At 39.4% G+C, this 19628-nt stretch overlaps 1 protein-coding gene across 2 annotated transcripts in view; it reads left to right on the forward strand.

Annotated features, from left to right (window-relative positions):
• si:ch211-45c16.2 (mitogen-activated protein kinase kinase kinase 13) overlaps nucleotides 1-19628 on the forward strand; it is a 53781-nt gene that overhangs the window by 4470 nt on the left and 29683 nt on the right. The window contains exons 1-3 of one of the 2 annotated variants that reach the window (XM_036569648.1): nucleotides 7219-7437; nucleotides 7648-7680; nucleotides 9623-9710. The gene's annotated coding sequence lies outside the window, so the exon portion shown is untranslated. Of the gene's footprint in view, nucleotides 1-7218; nucleotides 7438-7647; nucleotides 7681-9622; nucleotides 9711-19628 lie in introns of those variants that run through there. The other variant, XM_036569642.1, reaches the window with a different exon arrangement.

The raw sequence follows: 19628 nt of genomic DNA on the forward strand, positions 1-19628 counted from the left end.
GACAGAAGCTGGCTGCAGTGCTTGAAAAAACAGTAGCTACTCAATCTGTTAATTGTGTTGAAGGAAAAACAGAACAAACAGTGCTTGACTACCATGATGCTAGTAGTTGCAGAGCATTTTGGTTTAAATATTTGTTTACAGATTTAGCTCCTGTAGCTGTCAGTGGGGAAGCATGCAGATAAAATTGTCCTATTTGAGCTAGAAAGGGTAGATATGAAATACAGGAACAGTATTTTCATAAATTCATCACTTCTGCCCTCCTCTGAATCTGCATCTGATCGTTATGTAATGGCTGTTTCATGCACTCCACTGAGTCATTTGTAAATAGGACACATAGCAGGCTGCATGCACGCTGCCCTGATGTTGAGGAGCCTCTCGAATCAGAGAGTGCGGGACATTCATCCTGCATACCACAACGCACAGTATGTACCAATTGCTACAGATAAACATTATGACAGACTGTGTCATTATTCATAACTGACGAACCTCCATGTAGTAGCTGGAGTTTCCAGTCAATCTGTTTTAAACATACCTGACGTTAGAAGGCTGTGCTGTCACATATCATTGGTTTTACTAATTTTCAGTACTGGCAAGAATTTTCATTTTTATTTGTCCTCTAAAACACAGTTCTGAAAAAACTAGCATGGCAACATCCGGCCACAGTGAAACCTGCTTATCAGAAAATGTCCCGTCAGAAGTGACATCACAAAAGAGGGCGGGGTTGAGGGTTGAAGAGCTGACGCAGCACTGGTGGAGAACTGAGAGCTTCATTTACATAATTTGCATGCACTGGCAACAGAGATCATTCTACTAATCTGCCCTGGAGAGGAATATCTCTCTCTCTCTCCCTCTCTCCCTCTCTCTGCTTCCATCTTCCATTTTCATATTCACCAAACACGTTGACAAGGCGCGTATAGATGTAGGGGAACTATTTTCAGTATTTAAAAAAAAAAAAGCTAATCCTGCCTTCACAAATAGGTTGAATACTGTGTTAAGCATTTATACAGTATAAGTAGTCAAAATGTAACTCAATTTTACCTTAAATTGATAACTAACATGAGTGTATTTAAGGTTTACTCAGTGTCACATGCATTTGTGCTGCGTATTGCATGCCAAGCGGCTCCAAATGTGCATTTAAGCGGAAGAAACCAAACAAAAGGCAAACCATGGACTGAAGGGGTGGTGTGTGCTTCCCTGTCCCACCCCCCCACCTCTCTCCCTCTCTCCCTCTCTCCCTCTCTCCCTCTCTCCCTCCCTCTCTCTCCCCTCCCCTCCCCCTCTTTTCCTCTCTCCCCAAGGGCCACTAACGTCTCTTTTTCCTGCTGAGTGACATTTCAGTAATGATGCTGTCTCTCTCCTCTCCTGTGCTCTCTGAAGGGTCAGACCAGTGTAGGGCTTCTGAGGGACTGCACTCCAACAAATTCACTCAAATTCAGCACAGTCTTCACTCTGCACTGTGAGCACCTTCAACATTGGTTTCTAATCTAAACCCATCTCTCCACTAGAAAGCCACAAAACTACAATAGTCTTGTAACAGAATATATGGACTATTCTACCAGTGAGTTTAAACTGAAGTCCCACAGTAAAAAAAAATTAAGCATTCAGACTAGATATTTACAAAGATTATGTTATGACCCTTTTAAACCCAAGGCAGTCACTGAGATAGTAATAGGCTAAATACACACACAATCATCATTTTTATAGGGTACTTTCTTTTGGGAGAAAGCTGTCCCAAACCCTAACCCCTAAATTTAAACTCTTTTTATTTTATTTATTTTATTTATTTTTATTTTTTTTTTAAAGATTTTTTTTCAAAAGATCTTTTCCATGTAAGATGTAAGATTTATGTGTTTAATTAGATAAAACAGCTTTATTGAAGAAATACTCTCCCATGTTTTCATGCATACACAGAGTTTTAGTGCAGAGGTGGAGCCTTATTTTGGACACACCTTTACATTTTAGAGCAGGAAATGAGACTGTATCCCTGTCCCTCATGGCCAAATGGTGAGCAGTCTCTGAATTGTTGTTTTGATGTAAATAAGCCCCAAAGTCTGAAAATCAGTACGTGACCTTGTAAGACCTTGTAAGTGACAAAATGAAATGTTCGGTCATTTTATTTTAAGTCCAAGTCAGTTAAAAGTTCAGGATGTGTTTTGAACTCTGACTTTGAATCAGTTTGGTAGAATGATCTATTTACATAAGATACAAGATCAGCACAAAATAAATCACAGTGATATGAACAGAATGCAACCTGAAATCCTGGGATTCTTCTGTGCTATACAGCAAATGTAGGCCTACCACATATTTTTCTCCTATTTGGCTATTTATAACTGCTTGAATTAAGTTTTCTTAGTTTCTTTAGTTTTCTTCATTTGTTTTATGGTTTTCTTGAAATTGACAACGTCTTTAGTCTGTTGTCTAGTCTTTCGTTATGTATACAAATATAGAATTTGTTTCTATTTTGCTGTTATTTTTTCATTTCTCACTCAGTCTTGTTCAAATTCCTGAAGGGTGTATTTTAGATCCTCCCCAATCAGCACATTTATGTGCAGTAATTCCTCAGCAGACACTTGAGGTCTGAGATGGCAGGATGTTGGAGAATTGGGTTAAGCTTAGAAACGCATTAGGTAGAATGATGGTGGTATTAGGGCTTATATTTGGGTAGGGGCTTGAGCTTGGGCTTTGTCCCCCTCTCTCCATATGCCAGCCGAGCTAGACTGTTTTTGCTGTGACACGCTGAAAGAGTCCATTAGACTTTCATTTCATTTTTGTAGTTAGTTGTTATTTGTGCATGTAAGGTCAAAGGTTAACATATGAAGTAAACATTCCTGGTGAATACATGCCCGGTGCTTTGTGGGGAGGTGATATGTTTGCTATGTGTGCACTGTGCGTCGAAATGGATGGCTGAAGGTCAAATACTTTCTTATAGAAGGTACATAATATATCCATTTTCTGTTTTTGTATATACCAAATCATAAACTTAGTAAACGTTAGCTGCAACGTAAAGCAAGTCGTTACTTAGCAACCGGTGCTCAGAGGAATGACACAGTTATTGTGAAAAAAGCCTTCTCAATCAATCAGATTGTTCTGTTCTATAAACATATATAATACATATGGAACGTTTTAATTAAGTACTTACATATCGTCACTGTTGGAACAAAATCTTGTATTGTCACATTACAATTTTTTTCAAAGTCATTTGAACCAATTCAGTTTTGTTTCTTTATAAATTTGAAACACAATGCAAAGGGTATCTGCAGATTTCAAATTATGAAAGCATATATATATATATATATATCGCTGCTATTGGGACAAAACTTCATAGCTCCTTTTTTGTTGTTTTTCAGTTTTTGACATACTTTGAAAATACCTGTTGCGCTTTATATTGTGTGTAAATTCATGTAGAATGGACCAAAAGAAAAAGCCCAAAATTACTTGGGGGGGAAAAGTCTGGTTCCATTGACTTACATTAAAAGTACAGTTGGTTTTTTCCTCCTCCTGTAAAGTTATCATATCATGTGTGTGTGTGTATATATATATATATATATGAATAGGGCCAGATGATTCTGTTTGGTTCCTCACATGGCTGTGTAGTGCTGAGTGTGTATGTTTGTATCCAGATGATGCTGTGTAATTTCTCACAGCGCAGTATGCTGCTGTGTGTGTGTGCGCGTACATTTTGCTGTGTTTGTGTCCAGATGATGCCGTACGGTTCCTCACAGGGCAGTGTGCTGCTATAATTACTCCCGCCTGCAGCACCTCATGGGAAGCGCGTTAACACACACAAGTGGAAGAGAAAGAATCACAGCACACACACTCTGGTCTTTCTCCTCTGTTCTCCTGTTCTCTCTCTCCCTCCGTCCTATCCTGCCCCGCTTTTTGTCTTTTCTTTTCTACTCTCTTCTCCTCTCTCATTACTCCATTCCTCTCTGTATATTAGTATTCGCCTCGTCTCTCTCTTCTCCTCTACCTCTAAAAAAAGTCAGTTTTTGCTGAGCCACAGCTGGCTCGGCCACTCATACAGACCGCTTCTCCTCTCAGGACATCAACTGTGTGGTTTTAAACCCTGATTGGACGTGGGACAGCTGTGTAACACCCTTGTCAGCTCTGAAGCCTCACTGTCATGTGAACTGCTGCCAATCCTTTTCAAACCATGTTGGGGATTATTAAAGGTAGCTCCTCTCGAGTCTCATTTAGTGCCGGCCGCTGTTGTTGTCCCATCAGGGGTTGGGCTTGGACTTCAGTTTGGACTGACAGGCTCTCTGGCCATGGACACACTCTCCTGGGAAATGGTTAACAAAAGTCGCCGTTACATAACGCTCTGCTCCTGACCTGACAGGGCAATCCGTGACTGCAGGATGCAACTCATGCATGCCTAAAGAGGGTGTGTTACTCGTCCTGAACCTCTGAAGAAAGCAAGAGGACCTAATGGCATTTGATCCATGTTATATTGTGTGTATGTGTGAATGAAGGGAGTCTGTTTATTTTATCAGGTGATTTATTTTTACCAACCGTTGTCCCCATAGCCTGGAAGGCTATTGGGTAAATGGAGAAATGGCAAAATATCTCTTTAGAACACTGACTAGACCCAACTTGAGTACTGGACTCAGTGTAGATATTCTAACCACATGGTTCAAAGCCTGACGTATGTTACTGCTTCACAAAAAATAAATGTACACAGTTTTCCTCTTTACCCCATATTAACAGTAATGAATTGTAAAATAGCAACTGTTTAGTGTGACTTCAGTCACCTGGACCACAAGATTACTGTGATGTAGCTGTATTCTGCTATACACTTACAGTAATAATCTGTAATTAAAATATAGTAATCTCCTGTATTTTACATGACGGCTGTAAATGAAATGCTGTTCAGTATCCAGTGGTTTGCTGTAAATTTACACATGAATTGATTTACCAGACCAATAAATATCAATTAACATATTTATTCTCTATGTTTTGCACCATATATAGCCAGAATATCTTAATTAAGCATTTCTCTCGCCCTCCATCATATCCTGCCACCTCCTTTTGTCTTTTCTTTTCTCCTCCAAACAGTTCAGCTTTGCTTATTATTTGTACAAATATGACCAAAACTTTTATCTGCCAATACCAATAAACATTAATATTGTTGTTAACTCAGCTTTAAAAAAGTCTGTAAAACACCAAAATCCGAATCATCAGATTAAAAATAATTAAGTTGTTTTTATTAAATGTTCTTCTTTTTAACTCTCAGTTGCTGTCATATCCCTTATTGCTTTGCAGTACAGCTCAACGTCAACCTCACAGTAATTTGTTGTGTTATTACAGAAAATACTTTAAGAAGAATTGATTTCACAATAAAACAGTGAATACAGTATTTTACTGTGAAAAATTACTGTTAAATATTGTGAAATCCTGGCAATAATTAACAGTGTGTTTGGTGTGTGAAGTTGCGAGACCAACAAACAACGAAAACCTTTAACCGCCAGGTTAGCATTGAGGATGATTTAGGCGTGAGGATTGGACGATGCCAACCTGGTGGCTAGAAGCTTCCATTAGCTTAACCTTGTAATGGGAGGAAAAATTGTGTAAATTTTATTTCCTCAACCATCACTTCAAAATTGCATCCAATTTCATTTACACGATTAATGACTAAGGCATCAGAAAAACTTCAGCGTCTCACTTTCTCTTCCTCTCTCTTTGAAACCGCACGCATGTGGTAAACGCTACAGCAGGGTAGAGCTGGTGGCATTTGATTTGCCAGTTCACTGTGCTTTTTCCACAGCTTGTCCTTTCAGACAGCCGGGCGGATCCTTTCCTAGCTGATGTGGTTCGATGCTGGTTTTGTCTTATTCATGCAAGAGACGCAGAACCTATCAGAGAGTGAGTGTGTGTGTGTGTGTGTGTGTGTGTGTGTGTGTGTGTGTGTGTGTGTGTGTGTGTGTGTCTCATGCTAGAGACACAGGAGCTGTTGGTATGCGTGTTCCGCTCCTGTTGAAATAGTAATGAGAGAGTGTAACAGAGCTGGCACATAGCTGGCTCTCTTTCAGCCCAGCCCTTTTACCCGGAATGTGGCTGAGAGAGAGAAAGAGAGAGAGAGAGAGAGAGAGAGAGAGAGAGAGAGAAATGGTTCTGTCCACCTCGCCATCCCTGGTGCTCCACTCACTTTCAGCACAGGCTGTCAGCACACCTGTGACTGTGAGCCTTGTTGGAGCTTTTTGTGAAGAAAACGTCATAGTGTAACTACTAGAACTACTCAGTGTTTAACATTAAATAGTATGTGACCAGGTTGCCTTACAATTTTTAGCTCTTTGAACTTCTAATAGTAAGTTAAGAGAACACTTGTCTGTGTTTTACATTCTGAACTACAAACTTTATTGTAAAGTTACATTTTTTAAGTTAAAGCACTGAATCACTTTGTGGCCAGAACCGAAATTCAGGCCACAAATTACTAATGGTAAACACACACATAGAAATAAAAAATACAGTTTACATATAAAAAAAATATTACAGTATGTAGTATGTGCCATAAAATCCTGTGTCTGTGCTGACCGGCACATGAGAGTAAGTGGAACCAACCTTTTTCATCACTATTTCTCATTTTTATTACCCTCAAAGTTATTTGTAAAGTCTTAAATTCATTGTACACTATATCATAGGCCTATTTAATCTTCCATTCGTTTTTTCCACTTTTGGCCTAAAACTGAAAGTGCCTTTGTTGATTGTATTCTTGGCTGAATTTTTTGTGCATCCATAGAAATAAAGCTTACTTGTGTGCTTGATTCATGATCTCGCCTGGTGACTTATCAGGATATCAGAGTTTTTTTAAAAAGTCCATCTATATTGCAAATATATCTCAACTAGCTGCAGTCTAATCATTGAGAAGGTACATTTTAAATCTTTTTTTTTTTAATCGGGGCAGCCCTATTTAATGGTTAAACTTAATTTTAGAGCACTGATTGTTTAGGCAGATTGTACAGGGCCTAGTGTCTGAGGACGTGACCTAGAGTGAAAGGCTTACAACCCTGACTGATAAACCCAACCAAACTGGAAAGTCCCTGGCTCACTGACAGGAATACAGTAGGCTCAGCTGTATGTCGGTTGGAACATATGGTACAATAGTCTACCACCTCAAAACTCTTTTTGCTTTCTCTTTGTTTTGTGGTCAGATATCAAAACTCACTGAAGCCTGAAATCAGAGTTGTTTTTTTTCCCTGAATGTTTCTTTTTATTTAATTTGCTGATGGTGCATTTTGATCAGTTGACCTTTGGAATCCAAACCATGTTGTTGATCATGACTAGCTTTTTAAGAAAATAAAGCTGATCCATTGGCACTCTTGTATTGCAGACAAGCTCCAGGAATGCTTTTGTCAATGTTCAGCCTCAGTACTGACTGGAATCAGGTCACTTTTTTAAAAAGTTTTTTATGGATTTCCATTGACGTTGAGGAATTATTGTGTAAGTAAGGTATCATACATGCTAAAAGTGCAATTTGTGAGACAGACTGGGATCATGAAACCTACATAGAATGATATGTAATTAGATTGTTTACCATTCTATTTAGATCATTTTTAATGATTTTTGAAATGTTTATCTTACTATGATCTCACATAGCGAGTTTTGAGTCTTCTTTTTTACTGTTCTTTCATTTTCTTCTTTGCTTATCAGTGCAGAGCTAATACTGCAGCTGGTGAATTATTGGTAGGTGATTTGTTTCCTGCTTACTTAAAACTCCTGATTAAGTAGCTCCTAATTGTGCATTTTATTAGCATATCTTTAAAGCAATTATGCATGCATTTATGAACTATGATTAACATAAAACTTAGTGTATGACTTAATTATGAATGGGACCTGAAAGGCTTCCATATGAATGTCACAATATAATTTTGCATTTCTAACTATTCTTTCAAAGTGTGTCGCACTATTATAACGGCAATGAATGTAGATTTTATGGAATAACTCATTGAGCATATTGTGTGATGTATAATGAATCTGTGAGCTGGAAGCAGCTGATCCTGTCTTTGGTTCAGGCCTGAATTTCGGTGTCATTCACGATTCAATATTAATCACAATGACTGGCAGCAATCATGTGTGAAATGACTTGCTTTAATGTAATGGCTTAGTTTATGCTGTTCTCACTCTGATGTGTGAATAACCAGTGAAGGATGTTGGTCTTTGTCGCTCATGTGGAGTGACTGGGAAAAGAGCTCTGGCCCCTAAGGGTGTGGCTGAGGGCCGGAGATTTGACATGCCCCCCTTCTTTAACCCCCCTCCCCCTCCACATAAACACACCCACATGCACCCCAGAGGTTTTGTCACTTAATGCCCCAGACATGGGCAGCTGTTCATTAGACCATCCCTGCACCAGAGCCCACATACTTAATGACACTCTCCACCCCCCCGGGGAGATGGAGATGGCAAAGCAGGACAGACCAGATGCATTCACAATGCTAATGTGAGTGGATTTGTAGAGTTGTTCTTCTAATAGGAAAAGAACTCTTCCCTTGAAGGTACGAACACCCATCCCACAGCAAAGTGGAAGCCAGTGATGTGGCGGAAATTTTAGGGTGGTGTTTGGGGTGGCCAATCAGACTTTAGCGGGAGGTCACTGGACATTTGCTCTAAGCATTCACTTTGCTTCATAACTATCCAGATCTTCTACCTTTAAAGGGCCCATATCATGGAAAACTGCTATTTCCTTTACTGTTTTCCTATGAGTATGTAAAACATCTTACGTATTAGATATTCTTATTAGATATGTGATAAAACGCTTTTCTGAGTGTATTGTGGATAATGTTAGAACTTCAAGAACACTCAACGGCTGCGTGTTTTATTAAAAAAGGAGGATAATTAGCCCTTTTTAATTAGCAGCACAGTATTTGAAATGTTGAATAAAAATATTTCTACTTACAGTTTCTGATAGTATTTTTTAAATGTGACACTGCTGGTTCTTTTTTCAACTTATCATACCTCTAAAAACTAAGTATTGTGTATTGTAAAAATGTCTTGAAGTATCATGAATTATTATTTTTTTTTTTCATTTGTGCCCCCTGGCCCACCCCTCTTTTCAAGTGGGTTGACAAGACCCATTTCTTTTATCTGGCATTGGTCAGTAGGAGCATCTGGAAGCTTTACTTCAGCCCAGTCAAACATTAAGTTTGGGCCATGGTTAGCATCTAAATAGTAGATGGTGCTTGAGAAATGTTTTTTGGTTTGTTTGTTTTTCATAGCAAGTTCAGAGATGAATGGCCTAGGAAGTCCTGCTCATCATGGTTGGGCTGTAAAAACTTCAGCTGCTACTTTTCAGAATTTACGTGTCTCTTGTAATGACTTTTATGAACTGTTTCTGGAAGCTTCCTTTGCTCCTGTCTTTTTGCTTCGTTCTATTTAGAGCATTAACCTGGATCTATATTTAGATCTGGGATTCCCCTGCTTTAAACTCCTCACTGTACAAAAGATTAACACATAAGTACACAAATCCTTGCCGACTCATCTTTTAACCTTTCCGGCACACACACTCCCAGAAGCACACAAAATAACCTTTTCCTTCCCTTCCTTCGGAAAGTGAGATTCTGAGTGATCTGAGAAGCTGGGTTGTGCCCCCCTGCACTTTGACCTCTAGCCTGTGTGTATTTGTTTACAGGTGAAGTAGAGAAGAGGAGCAGGAGCAGGGCTGGTATCTGAGCCTTCTCCAGACGCAGTGTGGGACATGCTAACCAGCCTGCCCACAGGTAAACATCCCTACCACTTTATTGAATTTTTCTCCATGCTTTATATACTTCCCACACTCAAGAAGTCCACTGGCTTCAATATGCGATGACTGAGAATATGTGAAGCTTAAGGAAATGACTTTGAAGTACACTTAAAGTAAATGAATTAGGATATGGTGTTGTGTCTTGCACTTGTATGGTGGTGGTGGACTTGGATTTTGTTCTAAAAGTGAGATGGAAGATTTAAGAGTTACATTATTGGACACTCCTTAGGACTGTCGTTTAGCATAAATTGGGTTGGATAGTTCAGTGTTTTGGGGGTGCACTGATCCAAAGTATCAGCCAATTCTGAGTACCATCCCAGTACCGGTGCTCTGTTATTCTGGTAGTAGCAAATAGGGATATGCATTCAAACTAATGTTGATAGATGAGTATATAAGAATTAATGAACAGCTACTCAATTAACTGCAGGGAAGACAAGAGGTTTTAAGTTTTTGTTGTAGCTCACACCACTTTCGACAAGTCTGCACGACCTTAATAAAGACCTAGATGTGGTTTGAGGTTAAGGGGAGTTTTGGGGGGGATTTTTAAAGAAACACTTTGGGTTTTTTTGGTGACTATTGGGCTATTAGTGTTTGTTGGCAACATTAGCTCTGTAGCTTCAGTTTTAAACTAAAGCAAACTTTGGACTCCAAACATCTTAGTTGATTGACTATGTGTGGGGGGAGTAAATTGGGTACATTAGATTTTTTTTGCTTAACTGTTCCTTTAAAGCATCATTGTTCTATAATAGCAAATCACTATTATACTTCTTATATTGTAACCATAAGCAAAACCTAAAGCAAACGTTAAAACCATTAAAACTTTTATTTTACATTTTACTGAATTGTTGCACTGACTTTTCATGATGCAGCATAATGAATACCAAAATAGTTTTTGCCACATTCAAAAACTGGCACTGGCATAAAGTACCTGTTCTCATTACTAGCAGCAAAGTGATATACTGTCTAACTTAATGTATGTAGTATTTTCTCTTGCTGGAAAACTCTGACTTGTAGGTAGTTATCATTTGTTTCTCAAGCTGATTTAGGAAAACTCAGTGATGGCACTGCAACGAGAGCACTAATACTTATTTTTGCATAGAATATATTTTAATTGCAAAAAGCATAACTTCCATACTGTACATGCTTGCTCAGAAATATACAATATATTTTGAGATGGCAAATTGTACATTGGTTCCAGATGTTTGCACCATTGCCCTGACCCTAGACCAGGGGTCAGCAACCCAAATGTTAAGAAGAGCCATTTTCTGCTTTCAATAAAAATCAAACCACCTTGGGAGCCACAATATTTTATGTCCGTTTTACCATCTTGGCTGTAAATATGTCTCAGTATGTACTAATGAACTAGTATAGGATAAAAAATATAATATAAACATAAATGCAGCTTTAGCTCAGCTATAGCAGAAACTTTTCTGCAAAAGTAGTGCAGTTTCTTGTAAAATTTCTCTTAACATTCGACCTTTTTCAAGGCTGAAGTCAGCTTCTCATTCGCCAGCTTTTCGTTTGAATTTTCCTGTTCCACCTTAAATGGTGCCTGAGCCATCAGAATGTAACTGCTTCACCATTTAAGGTGGAACGGGAAAATTCGAACAAGAAGCTGGCGAACGAGAAGCTGACTTCAGCCTTGTGACTTTTTAGTGTTTCAGAGTTTCTCACTGCAGATTAAATGTTTCCGGAAACCAGCTGGAGTGCTTATAAGTGCGAACAAGTCCATTCGTCTGCCAATTATCGATGTTCGTCTTAAATCTTTGTCTTTGCCGTTGTGTTAGCTACTAGTTAGGCAAGACGGTTGTCTGCGTCTGTACGACGATCTTCAGGGTTTAAGGGTGAAATTAGCAGTTCTGCATTAACTCCAGCGTTTAAGACCATTTACAGTTAAAACTGTGGTAGAACGATCAGCAGAGGTTTTTTATTGCAAAGGAGGATTATTTTTATTTTAATCTAAAAATTAATTAATTAATTCTGTTGTGGAGCCGCAACGGGGCAGTAAAAGAACCACACGTTGCCGACCCCTGCCCTAGACCTATATGAATAAACATAAATCTGTGGAGACAGCCATACAAACATTCCTGTGCATTATTAAATGATATTGTTCCAGAAGGTTTATGAAAACTCTGTTAAACCTTTTTTTAATGACCTTTACTAGCATGAACAATATTGCATGGTTCATGTCTGACCGATATGTGATCTATTTAATAAGGTCAGTATCAGTGCTAATACTGATCTGCTATATCGGGTTCGTGCAATCCCTGTTTCTGTATCTGTGTGTGTCAGTCTGTCTGTGAGAGAGTGTGTTTTGTTTTATGCATGGTTGGTGGCTGCAACTCGAGCAGAAGATTCCACAGCCGGAAGCTCACCTTGAAACTGAAACACGACTGCTTCTCTCTCTGCTGTCTGTGTACAAAGCCTCCGCTACCAGTGCAGGGACAGCTCTAGCATGCTAAACACTAAGACAAACTGCTGTGGTTCAACTGATTTACTTTCAAGATTTAATTTTCAGAAAATTTGAGATGTATGTCATTTGAGAACTTTGGCCATAAAGAAGTAGAGGAATTAGTTTGATAAATGAATATCATCAGTCTGGGGGATGCTTGAGTGAGATTTTGGCACTAATGTGATGCATCTGTATAAGTGACCTCTGCTTGAAAAAAAATAATTTTTTGTCTCCCAAAAATTATTTATAGCTATCATACTTTTGGAGATGATTGCTGTTTGGAGGGCTTCATTTTTGGTTGCTTGGTTGTCCTGTTGTTCATAAGAACACAGGTTAGAAAATAAACCTATAGAAAATGTAAGGCCATGCATTCGAAATGCCTCTTGGATAGGGCTGGGTATCAGTTAAAGGGCTTATATCCTACATTTTTCTTGTATTTTTTCCCTTGAGGTCCACTTATAACATTTATGTAGTTTTATGTACCGGAAATGGTCAAAATTCATATTTACATGACCGTTTTCCAACCTCTCATCATCCCTTAGAATTAAACGGGCTGTTTTTGTCACTATATAAAACTATAGAAAAAACATTCTACATATGTATGACAATGCTTGTCATTTTTTGTGAAAGGTATGCTAATTGGCTCAGTGATGCTGATAAGACTAGTGAGATAAGGCTGATGAATATTTACATTTACATTTATGGCATTTGGCAGACGCTCTTATCCAGAGCGACTTACAATTTGACACAGGTAGGCGAAGGTAGTGTTAGGTGTCTTGTCAACCCACAAACATTAAATGAAACAGAATTTCTTGATACTCTGTACAGTTGCAGTAATTCGGTTAGTACCTTAATAGTACTGAATTTTAAGCCCTAATTCTGATTCTCAGATGGGCTTTTTTGCGTGTAATTGCTGATTTTAGTGTAAAGCAGGTCTGAATCCAGAATCTACCGCTGCATGAGAAAGTGCTTGGACAGACTGGCGACAGACAGTTCCTGCACCTGTATTGTTATTCTGGTACTAATGGCATGGAAAGTCATGGAGGAGAACTCTTGGAGGAGACTGTTCATGCGCCCTCAGGAATGTAGCCTTCATTGCACACTGTTTTCAGTTTTTCTCTTATGTTTTCTGTTATAATACGGTTTATTTGCATAATACAAGTATTTGTGATATTTGAGGGCTAATTCTGGCTCAGCTTTGGATATACAAAGGCTTAAGAAGAAGCTTTGTGCTTTCAGTATCCCCCTGCTTCTATAAATATCACTGTGTGCCACTGATTAGAGCCAATTCTGACGTCAAAGAGCAGACTTATTAATCGGGCTGTTGTTTGGGCACTGTTAGAGTGGGGGTGCATGCTGCGGAGGCAGTTATAAATAGCCAGAGAGAGAAAATCTCAAGGAAAGAATGAGATTGCAAGTCACATGCATGCACGTGCGCGGATGAAATCACATTTGGCATGCAAATGCGAACACTCATAATGCAGGCAGGTTCAAGTTAATTTATTTCAGGACTCGAAGACAAATTCACTTGATCAACGTAATGTAAGCACCGTCCTGTGGCCTCCCAAAATCTCCCTCCCCCCCACTCCGTTGTCTGGGTCGCCCCTCCCTCCCCTCCTCCTGTATTTGAGTGTGTGTTTGGAGCTGCGTCATGCCTGCGTCACCAGGCCCCTCCATTCATGAAAAGTGTGACGCAAGCAGCACCAGCTTGCTGCCGCCCACTCTTTCACTCTGAAACTGCAGGCTCTCTCTCTCTCTCTCTCTCTCTCTCTCTCGCCCTCGCTCCCTCCCTCCATCCCTCCCTCCGTCGGCTGTTTTCTCTGCCCCTCTGCTGAAGAAGGACCATGCATCCCGGCTCCTTCAGCTGTGAGTAATCTGCTGCGGCGCTGTTTGTGTGCTCTGCCTATGTGGGTGTGTGTATTTATGTATGTTTTAGATTAGCGTTTGTCGTGGAGTACTTAACTCTTAAACTCATCTGCTAATTAGCAAGCCTTTCATGAGGTTCAAAATGGTATGTCTGAGCAGAGAAACGGGCAAAGCAGGAGGATGTCACACACACACTGTTTAAGAGAAAGGATCAGAAAGAAAATAGACCTCTTTGGAGAAAGATGGTCTTTAAAAAGGCTCTCTAGGTTTCTATTTTTAGAAGGTATGTGTATATTCTGTGTTCATTCTCATGCCTTCGTTACATTTCACCAAGTCATTTGAACTCTGGATGTGCATGCGTGTACGGCGCATAGCCGGCAGCCTTGCCTGTGTGTGCGTGGCTGTGCTATATTTGGCTCAGCCGGTGATACTGGGGTTTGATGCAGTGGTTCTCTTCCCACTGCCCTCTGCTGAAGGACAGGCAGTGGAGCCGGGAAGGGTACAACACATTACAGCTCCAAACTTTTCTTTATATATATGTATGTATATGCAGGTGCGTGTGTGTGCATACATTACCTACATTATATTACATTATATATATGAAATATTTCTTTTTTCATTTATGCTATGGTGTCTCGCTCTCTTTCTCTTTTAGCTCTCTCATTTCTGATTTCTGTTTCTCTCTCCCTCTCACTCTTTTCCCCTTTCCCTGCTGAGATGGAGGAGTGTGACTTCTCTGCCTCCGCTGCTAAGCGTGTTTATATAATGTCGTTCCCGGCAGCAGGCGGTTTAGAGAGAGAGAGCGGGAGAGAGAGGTAGTCAGAATAACAACAGCTTTAGAATGGCAAACATTAGTACTGCACAATATATTGTTTATTAATTATTATCGCAGTGTTGGCCTGTGCAGTACTGATGTTGCGCTGTGCAAATGAGCCATCTAACCAGTCATTAATTTTTTTGGCTGTTAGCATCCTGACTGATTGGACATTTAATGATGACTGTTCTGTGTGAGTTCAGAACTGTGCCTGTAACACACAGCAGTTAGGACATGTGGCAGTCGATTCGCAGGATGATATATTCTCCATGTCGTGCAGCCCTGATAGACATTATGCTGTAGTATTATCTGAGCTTCCTGCTGCTTCAGTTTGGGTTCCCCCCACACTCTCGTATGTAAAAAGAGAGGCTTCAGCCTCCATCCTGCTGCTAATGGACATGTCAATGTGAAGTATTGATTCTTTTGCTTTTTTAGAGGTTTTTATGGGCTCAAGGAGACCATGGAAAGAGGGACGATGGAGCTAGAGAGAGAAAGACAGATCAAAACCTCCTGTGGTCCTAGTAAATGGCTGATGTAAAAGCTTATGGGCCTTGTGTGTATGTGTTTGTTTTTGAACATTTTCAGGACAAAAATGTCCTGGTATTGGGAAAACCAGAGAAATAAAAAGGTATCTTGCTTTTGTCAGGATCAGCAAAATGGTCAGGAAAAGGTAAAGTACTTTATATAAAAGCTACATGTTTTATGTTTTTAAACTGAAAAGGCAAACAATTTCTGTTTGGGAACTGAACTTTAGGTTAAGTCTAGGATTAAGCCTAGTTATGTATTTATAATATATGTGGGATATGTTATTACAGACATAACATTATTATTATTATTATTATTATTATTATTATCACATATAGGGTCTTATCTATAATACATATGGGACATTATTATTATTACATATAGGTACTATTTGCAATACATATAGGACATATTACTGCATTAAGATACTTTCAAATATATAACACAAATTGGACGTGTTACCATTATATGTAGGTATTTACGTATAATATGTTCAATATACATAGGAAATATGTATCACTCCATACCCTAACAAGGTTATAAAACAAATATTTGAGTGTGTCTGTGTGTGTCTGTGTGTGTCTGTGTGTGTGTCTGTGTGTGTGTGTCTGTGTGTGTGTGTGTCTGTATGTGTGTGTGTCTGTATGTGTGTGTGTCTGTGTGTGTGTGTCTTCTATCTCTCCAACACACTCCCTCTCTCTCATTCTAATGCATGTCAGAAGTGGTGTTCTGTGATGTCTGCTCGTTGGCATGCTGGCTTTTATGTGTGTTGGTTTAAAAGCTCAGTGCCGATTGTTAAAGGGAGCAGCTGGTCAGCTGTGTGGCCTCTCTCCTCCTCCTTCTCCTCCTCCTCTTAACCCCCTTTCCTCTCATCCAGCCCCTCCCTCCCTCACTCCCTCACTCGCGGCGTTCTTCACATGGAGCCGGCTCCTCTTGTGTCCTTTGTAGTCGCTCTGGGATCTTTTCCCATTCGAGCTGCACTCGTATCAGTCCGGCAGCAGCACTACCTCTTTTTATATCTTCATTCCCCCTCTTTCTCTTTGTCTCTCCCCCTTTTCTTGTTCTCTTTCTTTTTCTTTACTTGTTGTTCCCATTGCACAAACATCTATATGCTTTTTTTGCTCTTATCTTTTTCCAGAACACTCTCTCTTTCACTCTGTCTGCCTCACTTTTTGCGCATATTTGCTTTCTGTCATTTGCTTTGTTCTGCCCATGGAGCAGTAGACCTGTACTTTAGTAAGGTAAGCTATTGTTCAGTCCTCTGTTGACTGGAGGCTTAGGCCTGGGCTAAAGACTGTTATTACACTGTTTTGGAAGGTTGAGGTGGGACTGCATGCCAGACAGCTGTGCTCTTGCTGCACTTTCTGGAACATCCTGCCCTGCATCTCTCTCTTATCCCGTATCAGTAATGGTGGAAAAGAATGCATGTTAGCAGATGCTGATTAGTGATGCACTGATATGGATTTTTTTTTTTGTTGGAGCTGACATCAAAACCAATAACCATGGATTTTATTTATTTATTTTTTTTTGCATTTTAAAACACATGCACATTATATATGAAGCATAACACATACATAAATTATGTATTATTTATGTAAGTGTTTTACATTGTTTAGCAAAGCCTTATACAAAGGCATTTAACAGTGTGTGAATGTTATTTTAGTCGTCTTGTCAAAGCGCTCTTTTTTTTTTTTTAGTGGCATGGCTGGGGAATCCAACCTGGTCTCCCATGTGTTGTGGCTGAGGAGTTATCCACTATGCTGTCCACCTGACTGAGTTTAAAAGAATGGAACAATTCCAATATCAGGCCAATATTCAGCCCAAATACATCCCAACTGGTGATGATATTGATGATGAATCTTTTTTATTTGTCTCCATTATAAAGTCATTCTCTCACTTTCTTTGATCAAATGGCACTTTGAACTGATTTGGTCCTGTAATTACTGATTCACCTTTGCGTCCATCCGAGTTATGTGTGTGTGTATTGAGGGTTAGAGGTTGTGTGTGGGTTTTATCAGGTTTTGTTTCTTGAGGAATGAGGCTAGAACAGCACATGCACAAAGAGCTGCCTGCTTCCTCTCCTGCTTTCTCTGTGTCTGCAGTCTTATTTTAGAGCACTGCAGCATCACTGATTATGTGACTCATAGCACTCACTGCCCACTAACCACATTCACTCTCATTTACATTTGGCTTCCCACTAGTGCCTCCATCTTCATGTGGCATGTGTTTGTGTATATGCACGTGTATGGTAGGGTTGGGCGATATTAACTCAAATTTATGTCACAATATTTTCCACTACCTGGATCACTACAATATTATATTACAATATATAACAATTATGTGGATGATGATCTTAATTTTTATTATGATGGCCAAAATGGCTGTTATGTTCAAGTTCAAGAAATTTTTAAAAGATACAGAGAAAATGGGACCCCTAATAGCCGTGTAAGACTTGGTAGACCAACAAAACTGTCACCATCTGATAAACAGTACTTAAAGTTCTTTGAGAGAGGAGAAAGTCAAGCTCCACTCTTGCTTCATATCTGAAAAAATCCCCTGTGAGGGGACAACTCAGTGCTATGGGGCTGAAAGGATGTGCAGCTGTCAAGAAGTCTTTACTGAGAAAAGAAAAGAGACAATAAAGAAACTGGACATCTGACATGTGGAGTAAGATTTTATGAATTGATGAGTGTAAATTTGCAGTTGAGATTACTGAAATCATAAGAAGCAGAAAATGCAACCAATTTCTATGACTGAACTTTAGAGCACACCTGTATCCCTGGAGATTTCTTCAAAAAACTGAAAGCAAATTTCTTCAAAAAACTCATTAGTCTCAGAAAAAGAACAGAAGCAGTAATAAAGATACTAAATACTGAAAAATGGGATTTTTAGTTGTTGAGGCTTCTGTGGAATATTCTGTTTAATGTATGTTTTCTGCTCCCTGGCACTGAAATTTATAACATGTACATAATAGTCATTTTGACTGAAAATTAAATAAATGAAGGGTGGTTTTCTTGCTCACTGTTGTTTTTCTCAGTACTGTATGCCATTTATCCACTAGATTGCCTGGGAGCCTGTGCCCTATTGCAAAGTAATCGCAAAGGATGCTGTGCTTTATAAGACTTATTTAAATGTTTCCGTCTTTTGGCTTTTCATTGAATCCCAAGTGTGGTAGAATTCGCTGGATGGGATAACTCACTTTTATACAGATATAACTCCCATCCCTAGTGTACATTTAAACATTCTCACCAGGTCTTAATGATTAGCAGATTGTATGTAAACACTCACACATTCAGTACTTTCACTAATGTTCCTGTAGAGTCAAATGCAGTGTCATTCCTCTGCTAATGCTCATGTATTTAGGCCGCTCATATTCCTTTGTATGGTTCTAATTTTAGTAACAGCCTCAAGTAAACAACGTCACAAAACAGCACGATGGAGCTGGAATGTGCTTAACCTGCTCGCAGAGCAGGAATTACTGCACCTCAGTTACGCACTTCAAAGCAGCTCTTCAAAGCCACGTGTGTGTTTGTGGAGCAACTGTGTGTAGTCTGTGCCATGTGCAACTCGGGCACAGTTTCTCTCGTCATGTGACTGAAACTGAAATGAAATGAATGCATTTCTGAGATCGTGGCATGTGTTCAACAAGCGTCTCAGAGTAGAAATGCTGATCTAGGATCAGATTTCTCTCTTATTTACCATGACCTTACTGACTGCTTTGCTCTAATGATTACAATTTCTACTTATCTTTTAAATAAATTGTGAAAATCTAATTACAGCACAAATTTGTCTGCTTTGGCTTAGCTCTGTGGTCTGTGTTTGACCTGCTCAGTTTTTCGAGTTCTGTGATGTCCTGCATTTGAAACATTGCAGAGCCAAATAGGTCAGTGATATAGTTTAAATATGTGTCCTGGTATACTCTCATACTTGTTTGAAATGTAGTACCCCAGATGTTGGTGTGAACAAACAGCAATGTTAAATCCTTTCAAATTGCTGATTTCCTAAGAAACCACATTGCTGTCCATTCTTCAAGGACAAACTATACACAGTAGACCAGTAGGACAGTAGACTGCTCCTCTCCCCCTCCACACCAGCCTCACCATCTCATATTTCAGAGTAAGTGAGCTGTGACTGCCATCATGGCACATGTATATGGAGACATCACTGGAAATCTGCTCATAAGCTATCTATGCTACTGTGCTAATATTTCTTAATAAAAACATGTTGGCAGGCCTATA

The sequence above is a fragment of the Colossoma macropomum genome, unplaced genomic scaffold (genome assembly GCF_904425465.1).
Source record: "Colossoma macropomum unplaced genomic scaffold, Colossoma_macropomum, whole genome shotgun sequence".
Taxonomy (NCBI): domain Eukaryota; kingdom Metazoa; phylum Chordata; class Actinopteri; order Characiformes; family Serrasalmidae; genus Colossoma; species Colossoma macropomum.